At 32.6% G+C, this 19772-nt stretch overlaps 1 protein-coding gene across 1 annotated transcript in view; it reads left to right on the top strand.

Annotated features, from left to right (window-relative positions):
- The first annotated feature begins 8354 nt into the window (after nt 1-8354).
- Nucleotides 8355-19772, top strand: part of LOC126762469 (putative uncharacterized protein DDB_G0282129) — a 149057-nt gene continuing 137639 nt past the window's right edge. Inside the window, exon 1 of the mRNA XM_050479240.1 lies at nt 8355-8859. The gene's annotated coding sequence lies outside the window, so the exon portion shown is untranslated. The remainder of the gene's footprint in view (nt 8860-19772) is intronic.

Here is a 19772-nt window from a genome sequence, read left to right as displayed (position 1 = left end):
TCAGTTATAAGTACTTTCTTGTTAGTTCTATAGCAAAATTGTTGAGAGTATGCTTTACTTAAGTGATACTTCCTAGACATGCATATCTGTCATGAGATATGAGGCAAAAGAAGTGAATGTTGGAATGCTTTTTCCATGATGTTGGTATTGCAGGCAACTTGAATATGTTTCAGGAGTGATATTTTTTATACTTGCTGGGTTTCTTTGCCTCCGCAAGAACCCAAAATATTTTGGTTAAATTTACAGAATGGCTTGGTTTGATACCGGATCTAATTCTTAACAACTAATATATTATTAAAATCGATCATCCTGGACTGGTAATACAAAAGCTCCTTACTTATTCTGACTAAGGAGAGTATGCTTATGAATACTACCAATGACCTACGGTCTTCCATAACAGATATACCATTAACATGTGGTGACTGCCCTTTCTTGTAAAAATTTAATAGATGGCAACGCTTCTACGATGATTTTATAAAAAGGAATTGGCTTGCGCTTGGAACTAATTTTAGAAAATAGAATATGAGAAAAAACCGTTCTAAGAAATTTTTCATTAACTGGTAGCAAGAATAATAATCTATATCTTTTTCCTTAGTCAAAATTTGACATACTTACCAATGTAGAGGCAACTTTCTTCCGGAGTGTATTCCATTTCGATTAACTGGGCGTTTTTCAAATTCTAGCCAGGAGCTAATTTACTGTAGAATGATCTAGTCCGATGGCAAAATGATTCAAAACAACAATGAAGGTCAGTTTGATCTATAAATTCTTAGAAAAAAACGATTGGATTAGACTGATCGAATCCTAAAAATATATATATTATTACCATTTATACTTCTAGTATGCTTTGAAAATTTAAGTGTGTTTCTTCATAAGTATTTTCTCGAAGCTGTATTAGAAGTCTAGCAAGCATACTAACGACGCTGTCTGCTTTATTGCTTGTGAAGTAACCATTAGGAAGACCGTTTATCTAAAGGATATGAATTCAAAATTTAATTAACTGTTTTTTTTTTAATTTTTGCTGAAGTCTGTTTTTGGTTTCACAGTATTAGGATACATTGGAGAAGTTGCCTTCATAAACGTAGTAATATTTTTTAATTCGGCAACGCTATAATAATCTATAAGCATTATGTTTGGTTGGCTGGAATATACAGGATCTGAAAAAAATATTTGCGCTTTTGTTGCAACATCTTCAAGCAGGGGTTAGTGAATGCTCGCTTTGTTCAAAAATGAAATATTCCTCAGCGTCCCCCACCAGAGGTAAGAGAAAATTGTATAGTTTGTCATCGTTTGCTCGAGATAAATCAAAAGTCCTGTATCCCAGAAATATCAAAGATCCAAAGATCCAAATCAGCCAAATCAGCCAACAGAGCTTAAGAGAAATATTAAGCCTTGGTAAAAATATAATAAAGAAAAATCCGACATGTCGAGCACTGATTTATTACAACGAGAAAGGAAAGGCGAGCTACGCACTTTGAGAAGCTGCGCGTAGAAGGCATTACTTTTGAGGAGCAATACATATTTAATGATGATAATAATGTGAACACCGTAATATCTCCTTTGATATTCGAGGAAGATGAAACGAAGAAAGCAGAATAGAGATAACAAATTAGAATAAGTTAAAAAATCGAAAAATACAACAATATCAGAGAAAACAAAAAAGGAGGTTAACGCAAGCACCTGTGTAATCAACGAAAATTATAAACATTATGGGAGCAGCTATATTTTTGCAAAAAATTTTTTTGCAACAGAATAGAAAGAAAATATGGAGTTTTATTCCCTGGGAGAACGGAGGAACATTGATTGATGACAATCCTAATGACGATATGGAAATTAAAAGCGCTGACGGTGTAGAAATAATATCAGAAAATGGCTCGGATAATTATAACCGTAGTTTTCGAAGTTGGTGCTAGGGTTAAATGACATAAACGTAAGCCAACGGCCGCAGCAGGACTAGACCCACTTTTTTAATTTGAGTGTTTTTTAAAGTCCTGAACGACTTTTGCTTTTAAAAATAATAATATTTTCGCTAACCTTACAATTTTAAGCTGAGTTTATAGAACAGTGAAACCAAACTCATTGAGTTCATTTAAAAGCTAAGCTCTACAGATAACGCACAAGAAAATAGAAGGATTTTAATGACGTTGAAGATGCTATAAAGTACTTATAGTATAAATGATCAGAATGACTGGGTTGATTCAGACTTCTCAGCTTATCTCTATATACGCGAACTGGTTCCTCAGTTTTTGAGATATCATCATGCTCATTTGTCGGAATCTTCCATATCGGACTACCATAGCATATAGCTATATTATAGATAAATATTTTTTATACCTTTCAGTGCAGCCGAAGTTAACTTTTTTTCTTGTTTTTCATAACAACAAAACAGCCTTGACCATCAAACAATGAACTTGTAAAATCAAGAACAGACAACAAATTACAAATTAATGTCAAGTTGCAGACGCAATATAACATGGTCCATGTTATTTGCACTAAAGCAAATATCACACCACCGAGGAGTACACCTTCTTGCGGAAAATATGAAAAATGTAAATCATAACGGTAATTGGGCGTTGCATGAAATTTGTTGCCCAGAAGAGTACCAGATTTTGGCAACAAAAGTGGATAATTAAAATTGTGTGGTATTTTTATTTAAATTTCTTTACATAATTACACACATATGTACATACATACATATTTATATACAGACGTCGTGTGCGGCGTGGGCGCTAAGGAGATGCGCATAAATCTCGAAGGACCAGCTGTGTGCGACGAACGAGTTAACAAGTTGCCAAAATTTATGAATTAAAATTGTCAAAGAAATACCTGAGCGTTGTAATTTCATGTGCGTTGTTGTTGTTGTGCGCAGCTATCTGCTGCTGTGCGAATTGAAATGGGCTGACAGATGAATGTGCATGTTCATATATATGTATGTATGCGTGTTTATATAAGTAGATGTGCGTGTGATGCCTAAAATGTTGCACAATGCAAATTTAGTAATATTTATTGTGAGAAGTACTATTCATAAATAACATTAGTTGCTGCTCACATACACATACCCTAACATGATTATTCTGACAATGATATATGTGTGTGTGGATAATTGTAAATATTTTTAGCGGCGCTCATTCATTTTTCCCATGAAGCAACCACAAATTATTTTTCACATACATCAAGTTTGTTTATATATAGAGGTATGTATGTTTGTATGTATGTATGTTGAGGTGTGTTTATTATTGGAGCTTAGCCAATGAGCAGTTCATTTGTTTATGTATTTAGGCCTAATTATATATACATATGTGTGTGCTAGTATCAGTAATCTAGGTGATCTAGGTGAGGAAGCGCTCTGATCTGCTGCCTAAAATACAACAAAAAAAAAAAAAAAAACATTTACATACTTACCAAATATGAAGTGATGACTTATTATGTGTTATTTACGGCATAAGCTAGCACATATACATACATACTCATATTGCCAAAAAAAACACACTTACATATACATAAAAAGGATCGCCTGCTTCGAAGCTTTAATACCCTTCACAGTTGCATTTATTGTAGCATAACTGTGTATGGTAAGGCATTTTCTTGATTTCGCTTGAACAGTTTGTATGGCAGCTATATGAATTAGTGGTTCGATATGAAAAATATATTCATGGACTGTAGCGTTGCTTTGAAAAATAATCCGTGCCAAATTTCGTGCAGATATTTTGACAAAGAAAAAAGTTTTTCATACAAGCACTTGACTTTTATTAATCAGTTCGTATGGCAGCTATATGCTATAGGAGTCCGATCTGAACAATTTCTTCAGAAATTTTATCATTGTCTTAGGTAATAATTTTTGCCAAATTTCGTGAAGATATCTCGTCAAATAAAAAACTTTTCCATACAAAAATTTTATTTTGATCGTTCAGTTTGTATGGCAGCTATATGCTATATTGGTTCGTTCTGAACCATTTCTTCAGGCAGTATACTGTTGTCTTGGACAATAGTCCATGTCAAATTTCGTGAAGATATCTTGTCAAATAAAAAAGTTTTCCATCCAAGGAACAGTAATTCATCGTTCAGTTTGTATGGCAGCTATAAGCTATAGTGATCCGATATCAGCAATTCCGACAAATAGGCAGCTCCATAAAAAAAGAAGGAAGTGTACAAAATTTCAGATCAATATCTCAAAAACTGAGGACGTAATTCCTGCATATACGGTTGCACAGAGAGACTGGGCTAAATTGACGCAGCTCGTCACGTTGATCATTTCCAACATTTCCTTCTGGGTGTTCCACAATTTTTTATAAACTTAATTTTCCAAGTTCAGGCTATAATTTTGAAAACCTATATAATAATATATAGTGCACTGTCGTTTCTCTTTCCTGAAATATAAATCCTCCATAATTATTTTTCCGGCGTTCTAAAACTATTTGCGCCTCCGTTGTTCCATTTTAAACTAAAAATTTACTGTTAGTCAAATAAACTGCTGCTATTTTCGAAATGCTTTTTGATTTGTTTTCTTAACTGTTTCCTTAACGGCGGATATTGTGGTCATTTGTTAGCAGCTTTTGAGCTGAAATATTTTTATTTATCTCTACTCAATCAGAAGTTGTGTTGATTTGCTTGGTGAGTACAACGGAAGTGTCTATTGTTACATATACGGACTATATATATGTACATATGTATATATTAATAGAAAAGTCTTAAAATACATATATTTTTTCCTGTAATTTTTTTAATTTCAAAAAATTTCAAAACTGTTTATTGCTGTTTATTGACTTTCCATGTCAATCAGTTGCATCAAAATCAGGCATTCGTGCTGATTTATAATATAATGGATGCCCTGATGTCTATAGTGGGTCAGTAAAACTAAGTAGAAAGCAGCGATTCCCAGGAGGACATAAAATAGTAAAAAAAATGTATAACATAACGTAACATAGCAGACAAGTAACTACATAACTGTTTGGAAAAATGTATTTCGTCAATTTGGTCCCCCGAATCTGATCAGCCTAGGCAAGATGAACAAAGGTGTCACTGACCTCGAGATAAATTCAAATATTATTGACACCAAATGTAAAATTAACCCTTATTGATCCTCCTCCCCTAACAAAATGTAAATAAAAGAGTCATTGACCTCTAATAGAAACGAAGTTGTTGACTTGGCTAAATGGAAACAAGGGTTTTGGACCTTGCTAAATGAAAACAAACAGGTCATTGAGCTCATAAAATGTAAACAAAAGGGTCATTGATCCCACAACATGTATCCAATTGTAACTGATCCCTTAAAGTGTAAAAAACAAGTACACAAGTTTTTTTTTGTTTTTCAAGGAACTTCTCATTACTCGGAACTGTCGATATCGGATCACTGTAAGATATAGCTGACATACAAAGTGATCGCTCAATATCAAGCCTTTGTATGTACTTTTTTATTTGACAAGATATCTTCACGAAGTTTGCGATGGGTGTTAAAATATCGTTGCAGCTGAAGCTAACATTTTTTTTTAGTTTTATCCAGGAATAACCGGCAAAGATCGGATCAGGTTCTTTGATCGAATTTAATATCATTTCTTGAATACTAGTGCCTCTTGACCCGGTCTACCCTACCTGACGGAATGTCGCTTTTGTTTGTGCAGGATATCTAGAAGAAAAAATAAATATGTTTTGATGTACAAACAAATTTTTTTTTTTGAAAAACAGAAATATTTATCTATATTTCGACATTATGCACGAAAAATACCAAATTCTCTTCCACTTCTTGAATATTCTTAATGCCTTAATGCTTAAAGTACTTTTGAAATATTTTGCCCCCAGATTCACATTTTTTTAACATTTCTTAAACTTAACACATCCAACTACATTAATTGATTATTAATCGCCTTTTTTTAAATGTTTAATAATAACTTCAAATTTTCCTGCATGGTATTTGTAAATAAATTTCGAATTGGAATTTTGAATGAAAACAATAAATTTCCATGGAAAAAAATAAACTATTTATTCACATACCAGTTTATTACAAATCGAATTCGTATATGATGAATATTGTGCTAAAAGACAGAGTCTCTCAGCAAGAAACCGACTTTTCAAAAATAGTTGATTTGTTTGGTTTCGTAACGTCAAAATTGTTTGGAATTTACACCGAAATAGTTTTATGAATATTATTTTAAGTACACATTAGCAAATAACAATTTTCAACGGAGAAATTTTCAAAATTTTTGTTAATATCAATTTCATTTCCTCTCAATCGGACACTTGCACATATGATAAATGCAATCCACTAAGCGCAAATGTTGCGCAACATTCCCACTGCCAGCAACATTTTAAATAGCGACACTGTGCAGCCGAAATCTGCAATGTTTACATTCTATTTCCCGCCAATTGCAAGCGAAGCCGACACGCACACAACCCTGCAGGACACCAACACACGGTGAAAGCTTCATACACACCCACACACATACACACACGCATGCATAACGGTAGCCACACAAATTTAAGAGCCACCACCAAAATCCAAAAGGCAAACAAATACAAAAAACCTACAACAACAATGCTGTGAAACAGACGCGAAAGTGGTGGCATTTGGCCAACAAAAAGCAAAACGAAATGTCTAATACTGTTTGCATATGCAACAACAACTGTTAACTACATACATAGACGAATGAGAGAGAGTAAATAGAGAGTGAATTCATGTTAGCCGGCTGTTTTAACATTATGCTATTTAACAGCCTAGTTACAGTACGTAACATTTGTTTACATGCCGGTGCAGAAAGTCGGCGAAAACAATTTTGGCGCAACCGTAGATACAGACATCCATCTAACACGTGCCAAGCGGATAGTGGTGTCCATGGTGGGTTGCCAGATGGAGTATTAAATATTTATTTTTAATTTATTTGACTACCGTTTAAGGATAGTGTTAGCATTTTCAAGAAAAATAATTTAGGGTGCACATTTACGTGGTTACACGAGTTTCCTTGAACAAAACACGACCTATTTTCGATAATTTTTTCTCATATAAAAAATAAAACATGTAAAAAATTAGATATTTTATTCCAACTTTTCATCATACATATTCTTCAAAGGTTTTGTGAAATTTTCGAAGGAAAATATTCAAAACTCGGCTATTATAACGTCATTCCGACAGTACCACTCTATTGGTGCCTCCGCGCTGACAACAGAACTTCTTACATTAAACTTTTCAAGGCTGTATCTCAAAACAATTACTCGCATCAACTTGAAAATTTAGGACAGTATTCTAGAGATGTTATAAAATTAAACATGTCAATAAAAAATATATATTTTTGAAGCCGTGAAACCCATGTAATCCCTTAAGTCTATTTAATTACACGTTGCCTACATTTAGGATGAGTGCTTCAGTAGAAAAATTACCATAATAATTAAATCTGTAGCTCAACTTATTAGAAATGTATTTGAATTTATCAAGCTTGAAGTCATTTCCATGAAAAGATTTCAGATTTTGATAATTATTGAATTTTTTATGTTTTTAATTATATATTGCATATATTTAGGATTAGTTTCGTACGAAAATCTTTTAAAATTTCGTATAAATTCTTTCGTAAATCCACCAGAACTAATCATAGATGGGCTCCGTACTTCTTTCTTGCATATCTAGTCTAGCAGACTCACTCTGATTTGCAGTTACTTGGCATAAAATATCGTTCAGGTGGAGAGAGAGGATAATCGTTGGTTCGGTACAACAGGACTGAATCTAGTTTTTTAAAAAGCCAAGGACAGAATCGTCTTTTCAATAAAATTTTTCGATATATTTAATGTTGCATCAACAACAAAACGTCTTGCATATTATTTTCGAGCTAAGGAAAAATAAAGTTCTTGACTTTGAGCTCTCTCATCTTTCGACTTTAACATAAAGTTGCGAACATACAGCGGGAAAATACTTTGTTGTTAACTCGAAAAGATTTCCAAAATCTTTCTCACTAACATTTTTGTAAAATTAATCATAAATTATTAATTGCCAAATATGAAACTCCGGCAACATCTGCGCAACGCCTAAATACACCACTGTAAATAAATGAAAGCTGTGCACGTGAGTGTGCTCTTCAGTTTGCTGAGCTGCTGCATGCATGCTATGCATTTCCTCTCCCACAGTACCGTTACTTGCGCTACTCCACAGCAATACTTACACATATGTATGTAAGTTGAGGATGGTCGGCCGGCTGTTGGCTGGCATTTGACGGCTGTTCGCTTTTCGCCTTTCGTCTTTTCACTTTTTCGCTGTTCACCACTGCCTGCTGTTCACTGCTGCTGCTGTCGTGCGCTGTCGTCTGTGCTTGGGCGGCCCATTCGGCCTTTCGTGCAATGTAACGGCAATCGGAAAATTCAGTTGGTAACGACTTTTCCGTGCGTTTAGACGTCTTTTCGTTGCGAGCTTCTCACAAACGGCCTTCGCGTGTTTTTCAGTTTATTGCGCCATCCGATTCGCGCATCAACTCTTAGAATTTAGCGCAGCAGGCAAGCAAATAAGCGTGTAGAATTCGTGTTTCAGAAATTTGAATTATCCAAATTGTAAATTCAAAAGTGTTTTAACGATTCTGAAGGCATTTTTAATGTGAAAACATAAAGTGAAACTGATTGTAAAGTGAATTTAGGGAATCCATTAAGAATACTAAAACAAGTACTAAGTGCAGTCAAAGCTTGTTTATAAATTCCCACAGAGTGATCGTTAAAGATCGTTATTATTCAACAATTTCTAGTGAATAAATATTGCAGTGAAGTGTCTGAATGTGATTTTTGGCAAAATTTGAATCAATTATGATAATAATATAAACAAGCGCTAAAATATATAAATACTAAATTTTTGTAAACAAATCGTTTTAGTTTGAGTGTGTTTCGAAATTCTTGGTAAGTTGAGTTATAACGAACGAACAAATATTGATATAATATTGTTTATCAAGGTTGTTCAAATATTGATGGAAAATTGAAAAAAAAAACAAAAATAAATTAAAGAAATAAACTAAGAAATCTGAAAAAAATAATCGCAGAATACAGCGTAGTCTTACACAGTAATCGTTGTGTAATTGTGTGAATAGATCTTGTCATATAAAAAACCCTTTCATACAAGTACTTGATTGTGTTGGATCAGTTTGTATGGCAGCTGTATTCTAAAGTGGTTCGATATAGACGGTTCCAGCAAATGAGCACCTTGATGAGGAGAAAAGGACATGTGTAAAATTCCAGATCAATACGGATAGACAGCCAGATATGGCTAAAACGGCTCAGCTTATCATTCTGATCGCTTATGTACATTGTTTATAGGGTCGCCAACGTTTTCTTCTGAGTGTTAAAACCTTCGTGGCAAACTTAGTACAACTTTTTCAGTCTATAAAATGTAATGAAACGAGTTTTTAGTTGAAGTTTTTGAATATGTAAAGATTTTCTTTAGTCTCAAAGATTCTTTAATTTTTTTGAACATTTAGGGATTTATAAAAAGTTTCGAAATTTTAAAATTCTTAAAAATTTTTCTTAAAATTATTTTTCAAACATTTTTACACTTTTTGGTTAGTGCTAGGTAGCTTTTAAGCTTTTTTATTGTGTTGCCAGTTTTGTTTTGGCAAAATACTTAACATTTTGGTTTCGGAACTCAGTCCATCCCAAAGAAGTAGTAAATTTTACTCAGAACTACTGACCAAAGGGAAAAAATTATTTCACTAAAAATAATGCTTTATATTTATTTCAGTCAATTTCATAATATTAATGTTAATATTTTTCCTTAAATAAAAAAGCAAAACGAAAAAAATATTGCAATTTTTAAAAAGGGTTAGCGTATTAAAACACTTCATGAAAATTTCCAACAACAACAACAAATAAGTTTAGTCGAAATGAAATACAAAAATTTAAAAAAATGCGTAAAACAAATTTAGTTTGTTACCTTGGACACGGCTTAAGAGGTTACATGAGCTTCACGGCTTCAAAAAATCTGCTTTTGTTATTCTTTTTATTTAATTCTATAACTTCTCTTGAATGTTGTCTAAATGTGCAAGTAGATCCGATTAAAAGTTTTGGACATAACACCTTGGAAATTTTCGCGCTTGATGTCGGCTACATATACTTTAAACTTTGAACGCGTTTATGTGGAAATTTTGTTTTCAAAGTTGGTTGTCAAGATTTCTCGCTAACTGCTCAACTGATCTTAATGAAGTTATAGTTATTTATTCGAGATGTAGTTGACACGTGCTGTAACGAAAGATCTTTTTTGTGTCATGGCAACTATTAAAAAAAAATGTCAACAAATTTTTGCCAAAATTTTAATTTTTAGTAACAGCGTTTGCCAAAAAATAAAATTTTCACGTTTTTCTTTTTCCTTTGTCCAATACCCAGTTGAAGTTCTTCATTAAAACACGCAATTTTTTTTTTACTTTTGTTAATCCTGTTAGCAGCTCGACTGTCAAAGAGATGACACCTTTTATCCGAGGTACTGTCAAAAATTACGTCATATCGGCCGAATTTTGAATATTTTCCTTAGAAAGCTTCACAAAATCATCTAAATATGTATCTGTCTGAAAACGTAATAAGAAACTTGATTAAAATATTTAATTTTTGACAAAAAAATTATTGAAAATATATTATTTTTTGCTCGAGGAAACCCATGTAGAACTTTAATACTAATCGCGCCTAAATATATGCTTCAGAAACAAAAAAATTCTGATTAAAAAAATTATATTTTTATTAAATTTAATCGATGTGCGTGCCTATTGAAATATTGCACAGTTTAAGAAAAAGAAATAGGACTTTAAAAATTATGCTGAACCCTTTTTTTATTGCAGAAAACATTCTTTTAGAACTGTTTCTAGGTCTCAAATGTGACTTCCTAATATGATTGTGTTCATTTTTCAACTTTTTTATATATACATATGTAAAGTAAGCATGACATAAAATTGTGAAGTCAAATGTTGGCTTAAGCTGTCATAAGGAAAGTGTAATCTAGTAAAGCGATTTAATTTATTTATTAAACTAGAGGAACAGTCATTTACATAGGCTATATTAACAAAACTGAATTTATTGAAATTATTTTGCGCCTAAACATGGAAAATCTGCTTTTTCAGAGCGTAATTTAAATAAAGGTGTTTATTTTTTCTTCAGTGATATTAGTGTTTTGTTATTTGTGTTAAAAATCAATGATTAAAATGAAAAATTATCGGGACCTAACCTCAAAATTATTAAAATTCTTACTGAGATTACTAAAAAATTGATTGCGAAGCCAAACTACAAAAAATAATGTGTTTTATATTGAAATATTTCGAATGTAGTAGAATTATTGATTGAAAAATTAAAAAGCATAAATTATCGAGACTTAAGTGTCTCTTTTTCAGGCTCTTAGAATGAAAAAAAACAACTCGAATATATAATAATCTTTGAAAATGACCATGAATCGGCATATTTGTACCTTGCTATAAAATATATATGAGTATAAATGATCAGCTGGGATGCTGGGATGAGTCGATATGGCCATGCCCGTTTGATAGTCAGTAGTCCCTCATTTCAAATTCTCCACACATTCTTTTCTTCCCAATTAACTGTTCATTGTTTTGAAAACTTTTTTATTTGACAAAATACATTCATTATTGTTCAAGGCAATCCTACAATCTTTGAATATATTATTGGGAACGGATAGCATATAGTTGCTGCTAACTGACTGATAATTATAATTAAACCCGAAAATTGTAATTAAATTCTCCTGATATATGAAAAAAAATGTATTTTGCTTACGACTTTTAATAGGACTGTCCTCAATTACTATTCTAAATATGAGCGCGATCTGTCAATCAGTTTGTTTGCAGCAGATGTTTAAGTCGGTACACCGCAGTTGTGCGCTGTGACTTTTACAATGGATAAAAATATTGAACAAAAAATTGATATCAAATATTGTATTTATAACCAAAAACACAAGCCTACGAGTGGTACAAAACTTTCAAAAATGGTCGAGATATCGTTGAAGACAAGCCTCGTTCCGGACGATCCTCGACCTCTTCAACTGATGAAAATAGTAGAAAAGTGAAGCAGATAGTGCTTGAAAATCGTCATCCAAGTGTTAGAGAAATGGCAAGAGAGCTCGGCAAAAGTTCTTGGCATAAGTGTATTGCATCTGGTGGGGATTACTTTGGAGGCGACATAATAAATATTTATGAATAATTAAATATCTTGTGCTCTGTTAAGAATTTTTGGGTACTTCTTTGTCGCAATATATTTACTTAAAAAAACTATGATATTTTCAGCAATGAATCTCGAACGATCTCCTTAAACGGTGAAATTATTTAAGGTTAGGTGCTTGCAAAACACATTTGAAATTGGTTACATTGTTCTCATATCTGTTTCTCATCATCCACTAACCACTAAATTTCGTCGGCTTGGTTAAGTAAACACATCTGTTCTGTTCTTCTCGAATGTTTATTTTTTGAAGCAAAGAGTGTTATACACTCTATTTTAGCTTCTTTATTGGCCTCTACGATTCGTTTCGATTCGCATGCTCGTGGACGCACCAAAACAGATGCTTTACTATTTATGCGTCTGCCTATGTATGTGTGTGTGTGTGGCCACATTTTGTTTATAGTTCAAAGAATTATAGCAAAAATCCGGCAAGATGTAGTTAATTATTTTCGATCTTGAAGCCCCTCGCCTCCATTGCAGGTGTTGATGCCTGCATGTCTTGCAACAGAAACAGCAGAGGAAGGCGAGTGAAGAACCGAGCGAATATGGACGTGTTTTCGAAGTGCTGAAGTAAGCGTTTTCCAACACTACAAAGTGTGCTAATGTGCGCTAAATAAATGTTTACTAAAATAAATACTTTGGCGCGAGTGTTTATAGAAATTTTCGGGTACTTGTTAACACGATTATTGTCCCGAGACGATCTATGGCTAATGGGCAAGCAGACAATAAAACGGAATTACTTTCGCAACAATGTGCAAAGCTCGCAATTAAATTTATAATTTATTTATATACATATACACACAAACTTTCATATGCACACACATACACACATATGTATGTGTATAATCCTAATTAAAATATGCTGTAGTTTCGAAAGTTTTGCGCTCGCACTCGTTCGGCAAAATATTTCGCAGGGCTTCTTTGTGTCTGAAGTTTCAAAAGCTCATATGTATATTCCCCTGTTATTGTTGTTGTTGCATGCTTAATGGCATTTCATTGTTGCAGCATTCACAGCTACTTCAGCTGACTCATATTTCACAATATTTGTTGATACCGTTAATTCATCAAGAGAGCGTCAACATATTGCGGTAATGAATTACAATAAATTACAGTAATGAATATTAATGCGCGAAATAACAACTACAAATAATTGAAAATTTTTAACGCGCGTAATTTACTGTTGTACACATGTGTATGTATATATGTATGTATGAGTGCGAGTGAGAGCGTCAGTGCGGGTTCTTGTGTTCTATTATTTATGTGTGAATTTAATGTGTAAAATTGGACATAAAACAGAGATAAAAATTAAAAAAATTTAATTTATACTTTTACAAGAAAAAAAGTTAAAAAATTTTCTTCAAAAAAATTTAATTTCTTGTAAAAGTAAAATGTTCATAAAACAGAGATAAAAATTAAAAAAATTTAATTTATACTTTTACAAGAAAAAAAGTTAAAAAATTTTATTTTAAAAATTTAAATTAGAATTAAAATTTAAATTAAAATGTTTTAATTTTTTTTTCTTGAAAAAGTAAAGAAAAGTTTTTAATTTTTAATTTAAATTTTAATTAAAAAATTTTAATTTTTTTTCTTGTAAAAGTAAAAAAAAAATTATTATTTCATTTTTATTTAAATTTAAATGAAAATTAAAGTAAAATTAAATTTAAAGTAAAAAATTTTAATTTTTTTTTTGTAAAAGTAAATTTTTTGTAGTAAAAGCAAATTTTTCTTAAAAAAATATGTATTTTTTTTTGTTAAAACTTGAATTTAACAATAAGAAAAATTAATAAATTAATCATATGTGATTTCATGGTGAAAAATTATCTTTTTATTCAATGTTGCTTAAAGTCTAATTTTGAAGTTCTGCCTGGTATATAAAATAATGTATCAATATAGGACTTTCTAAAGCAGATTTTTTCGGTAAATTTTTGCTATAAATTTCAACTAAAAAAAATTCTTATGTTTCTTGTTCGTTTATATCCAAAATATTGTTGCGTATTTTTCACTATTTACTAGAACACCTTCACTATACTGTAGAACACCTTCCAGGTGAATGCAGTGTTTTCTATTTGTATGTAGGAAAATAATTCTAACTAACGGCCAAAGTTTTCTTGGCGATGTCGTACAAACTGGGTTTTAGTCCCAGTGATTTTGCAATGGGTCTCCTAAAGGCCTAGACTTACCTAACTAGTGTTTTAGCCTATATTAACCTCTTACGAACTCCATTGGATTTATTATTTTCGATGTTAAAAAAAATGTTTCACTAATGTTCGGAATTCCTCCTAATGCATTTTTCAGAAAGCCAAAATCAATGTCTTCCTCAAGGTGATATCTGACGAGCTAACTGAGTGACCCAAAGTTGTGAAATTTAGAAATGAAACTTGCGATGGTTAGTTCTGAATCTGATTCAATGCTAGTCGTACCCACGCAAATAAAATTTTACTTATAATATTTCAGTTTTTTTCCAATATATTCTTTTTTAATTTAAATTTAAAAATTCTCAGTTTTAATCATTCAAACAATATTTAAAATCAAGGGCATACTGTACCTTTTCAGGGACTTCTGTAAAACTTTGCTGAAAAAAGTGGCAAAAAAACCAATTTTTGGTATGTGGGAAATAGGGACCATACGAATCGACCAAATACATTTTATTGCCAAATTAAAGGCAGCTGATATTGATGTATTCTCTACAATGTAATCTGACAGAACTTCAGAACCGATTTGTTTAATTTTTTAATACCAAATCAGAGTATCTTAATGGTGGCATACTAACCATGCCCGTTTCTCTGTCTGTTTGCAATCGAACTAGTAGTCCCTCGATTTTTGAGATATCGATCGGAAATTTTCCATACGCACTTTTCTTCCCAAGCATCTGCTAAATTTTTGGAACCGCCTATATCGAGCATACAAATTGATCGCTTCAATTTAAGTGCTTGTTTGGAAAGCTTTTTTATTTGACAAAATAACTTTACGAATTTTATGTTCCGCATATCTCACCAATTCTGACCGATAAATATGATCAAAAGTTTTTTGCAATGGCGAAAATCAATATTTTTGCTATAAGTCACTTAAATGAAGATATTAACCGATTTAGTATAGTTTTATTTCCATATAAAAATCATCACATAATAAATTCGTTGAATGAAAATAATCTCATAAGTAATTTTCTTAATTATTTGCTAAATAAAAGCTGTTACTTGAAAGCTAAAAAATATATTTTTTTAGGCAACAAGTAATCAGAAAGTGGAAACTAATTTATAATTATAATTTTTTTTTGGAATTTGTGTACCATTTTGCAGGAACCTTTAGAATAGTTACATTACACAAGTAAATATCACTCATACGCTATGGTGTACCCAATATTATATGCAAAGGCAGTACCAATAAGTAAAATACTATATTAAGTTGGCATGAAATCGCATTTTGTGAAATCAAAATTGATCTGGAATGAGATATTAAAACTCTTGAGCGAAATTGAGCCCCAGTTTTCTACAAATGTCTATATATTTGTTAGCGAAAATTAGCAACCCATCGTATGAGTTGACAAATCTTTAAGGTTGACGAAGCGAACAAGCAAATATCATAAATCATGTAAACTGCCGAAATGGTAAGCAAATGAAAGTGTTTTCATAAAGATCATATAGAGGGTTTTCTAATAAGAGTGATATGATATCTTGAAAAACAGAACAACAGATAAGGTCTGAATATAACATCAAATGGCCTTCACGACTTCTTTTGCAGAAACGAATTCGATGAACCCATTTTTCGAATACTTTTTCCACACATATTCAATATGGACTTTTAAGGCTTGAAGAGAGTCTGATTTATAGCTAAAGACCTATGACTTCAAATCACTCCAAAAGAAACCAAACAGTCGAATAGTGTTAAATCACAACTTCTTCGAGGCCATGCAAAGTCACAATTTCTCGAAATAATTGAATCTCCTAACTTTTATTGCAGGAAGCCCCGTCTTATTGGAACCAGATGTTATCAAGATCAACTTTTTCCTAATGCGCCCATAAAAAGTTGGTTATTATCGATCTATACTACTGCCCATTGACAGTAACCGTGTCACCAGCTTCACTTCGAATGAAGTACGAATCCTTGATTCCACCAGCCAAAAAATCACACCAAACTGTCATTTTGGGTTAATGTAAAGGTTGTTCTTCGCACCAGAATCGACAATTTATTTGCTGCACCACTCAAGTGAAAGTGAGCCTCTTCGGAGAAGATTCTTAAAAAATTATTATAATTTTCGAGTTTAATGAAAAGTTGCAAGTGGAGAACGATTATTTTGATAATAAAATTTAATAATTTGCAAAAGTTGTTCTTGCGTATATCTTTCCATAATAAAATTGCAAACATTACTGAATGCAATGCAAAAAAATTACATATCATTACATAATAAAAATGGCCAAAGAGGCAATCAGAAATCATATCAGCCCTTTTGGAAAACCTGGTACAAATAGCAGTGGTTATCTTCAATGAGAAACTTACATTGGGTTTTCTAACAAATATAACTCGAGACATTTTTGTTGGTTTTATATATACTTGTACAAAATAAAGATATTTAAAAAAAACAACAAAAAATTTATATTTTTCAAAAGTTATATATTCAAAGTTTTCCTTGTGCTTCGATAACATAGCCCGGTCAATTGCATTTCAAAAGTGTATAAGGTCATTTTTCGGAATGCTCTTTATCGCGGGTTACGCCTTTTGGATAGCTGAAATGTCCAAACCAGTGTCCTTTCATGGGCAAATGAGTTTTTAGGTAAAAACAACATCAGGTGAAGGGTGAGTGATTAAGCGTCGACCATGACACCGCACATTTCGTGAATCTGGCCCCCTGTCACGGTATTTTCGAGCACGACTAATGTGACAAAAGACCTTCATAACACCAAGGTAAGACACAGCATTAATCGTTTGGCCAGGTGGGACGACGTACAATACCCTCGGAATCGTAAAAAAAAAATCAGTATTGTCTTTAGATAAACGACGGCTTTTGATCGTCACAGAAGTCCTCACGACCTTCTTGGAATCGCTTAAACCACTCATGCACATTACCACGGGATAGGCATCAGTGCCATAATAAACTTTTCATCATTTGAAATGTTTCAGTAAACGTTTTTCCAAGTTTAAAACAATAAAACTCTTTGCATTTTACGACCGATGACCAAAATATATCTCATTTTGTCTTAAAATTTTTGAAATGGAAGGACAAACTTTTTATTTTATACAATATTCACCAGAAACAATATTTAATAAGTTCTCTTTCTTTTGAAGACCTTGTACATATGTATATTTTTACACTGTACAGGGATATTTTTGAACACAACTTGTAACATACAGGAGAAAACGTCGAAAATCCTATAATATATGACTTCATATAGTTAATATATATATATATGTATATATGAAGCAAAAAAAAAGCAAAAATTTCAGTTCTTTCAGTATCTTAAAAACTGAGAGCTGAGTCAATTTAGTCATCTCTACGCCTCTCAGTTTTTGAGATATCGATTTGAAATTTTCCACATGTTATTTTTTATCCAAAAATCTGCTTATCTTTCGTATTAGCTAATAACGGACTACTATAGCATATACTGAGCTGCAGTACATACTGAACGATACAATGCAAGTCCTTTTTTAATAGAAAAGATTTCTTCATGAAGTTTGGCAAGGATTATTGCACACACTGAGGATATGGTCTCCGAACAAATCATCTTTAAAATTAAAATGAAGATTTTTGTATACTCTTTTTTATTATAAGAAATGCGCTAACGACTGTTGATGATTTTGATTTCAAAAATATAGAAAATATGAAATGTTTATTTATTTCCAAATATAACAAATAAACACTTTCAGCAAAAATAAACTATCAAATCTGTAAAATACCGCTCTTTATTACAACAATCGGAAAATCTGCACAGGAAGATTCAATTGCATTTCGCACTTCATTGCACTTTTTTGGCATTTCCTTATGCCAAACATTTGCATATCTTTTCACAGTTATTAAAATTCGGATATATATGGATCTTTAATATTTTCGCAAAAGAATATGAAAGCAATTTAAATTTAGCTACGAAAAGTGGTGAGAAAAAATTTTCACACATTCACTTTGTTATTGCTATTGTTATTCTGTTTTTGTTGCAATTGCAATTGCAATGGTGCAGTTGCATTCGCCGCTGATTTATGGCGTGTAAATGAATGCAGACAAAAGGCAGAAATGCCACACTTACAAACAAATATACGCGTGTGAAATTGTTGTTGCCGGCATGCTCGTGTCGGCGTGTCCTTTGTGTGTCTACTAAAAAATGTTAATATTTATAACGAGCCGAATGTTAATGCTAAAAATAATTATAAATTAATTAAAGATAATGCCGGCGACGAGCGCAAAGTGATGTGTGGCAGACAGTCGGCCGCTCGCTCGCTTGCTGGCGCATTTGCTCGGCTGTCTGTGGTGGCGGAGGCAATTGCAGTGCAATGCGGCGCAGTCACTTGTGGCACTAATGAACTGTCCACAAATGAGCGTCCACAAATGAAAAAAGCGAGACAAAAACTCTTAACTTGACAGTTGTCGGGTCAAAAGCGGAGCGAGGAAGCAAAGCAGCGCTTTTAACACATTTCACATACGCATACAAATGCTTCATATCCACACAATTCATATTTATACATTCTAGTGTGTACTGTTTGTTGTTTTTGTGCGCCAACTATATATATTGTTCTTTTCACGTTCTAACCCCCACCTATCGCCTTTTATAAACACATATAAGTTTATTTATTTTTCGGTTTCGGTTTTTGGTGTTTTTGCATACTTGCTCGCATATTGTGCCACTCTTGTGTCAGTTTGCTTGTTTTTGTTGTTTTATGTAGCTTTTGTGGTACATGAGCGAAATGAAAATTGAGTGATGGATTGGCTTTTATGACTAATTAATGTGAACGGATGTTGTCTGTGTCGATTTCACGCCAACGCAACGCGCACGAAAGGCAATAGTCGGCATGTAAATCTGCTCAGCTAACAGGTAAATAATTATTTTGGGATGGTTTTTGCACTTACGGAAGCTGCCAATGATCATGCGCGTCCGCAAATCAGGGCTTTTGGATATTCAGCGCTCTTAAACGAATTTAAACCGACCAGCATGCCAAAGGCTGCCTGTAATAAGGGAACACTAGATAGGTCACCTCACCTCTAAGTTGCTGCTGCTGCTCATTCCATGCATTTTTTTTAAAGGTTTTGTACTAATAATGAATTTTGACACTAGACTTCAGGATAATCTCAATATTCCGTCACATAATAGTTTCATTCCAATCTGAGGCACCCAATAGTTTCGAAAATGCGACTAACTCATTTTATGTTTTCTTCGTTGTACTTCCCTTTTTTGATTCTGATTAAAAGTGAATAGTATATATAGAAAATAAATCTCGAATGTTAGGCAAACTTTGCAAGTATGTCATAATTTCGATCGAGTGAATCTTTCGGATACTAACCGACTTATAATTACCCCTATTCGAATTCAGTTGAAAATTATATGTGCTTCGAAACACCCGCTACTCTAAAAATATTTGTAATACTAATTATTTTATGATTTCAGACCACTAAGTTGCTGTTCGTGGAT

The sequence above is a fragment of the Bactrocera neohumeralis genome, chromosome 6 (genome assembly GCF_024586455.1).
Source record: "Bactrocera neohumeralis isolate Rockhampton chromosome 6, APGP_CSIRO_Bneo_wtdbg2-racon-allhic-juicebox.fasta_v2, whole genome shotgun sequence".
In the NCBI taxonomy this organism is placed as follows: Eukaryota; Metazoa; Arthropoda; class Insecta; order Diptera; family Tephritidae; genus Bactrocera; species Bactrocera neohumeralis.
This window is presented reverse-complemented; position numbering and strand designations above follow the sequence as displayed.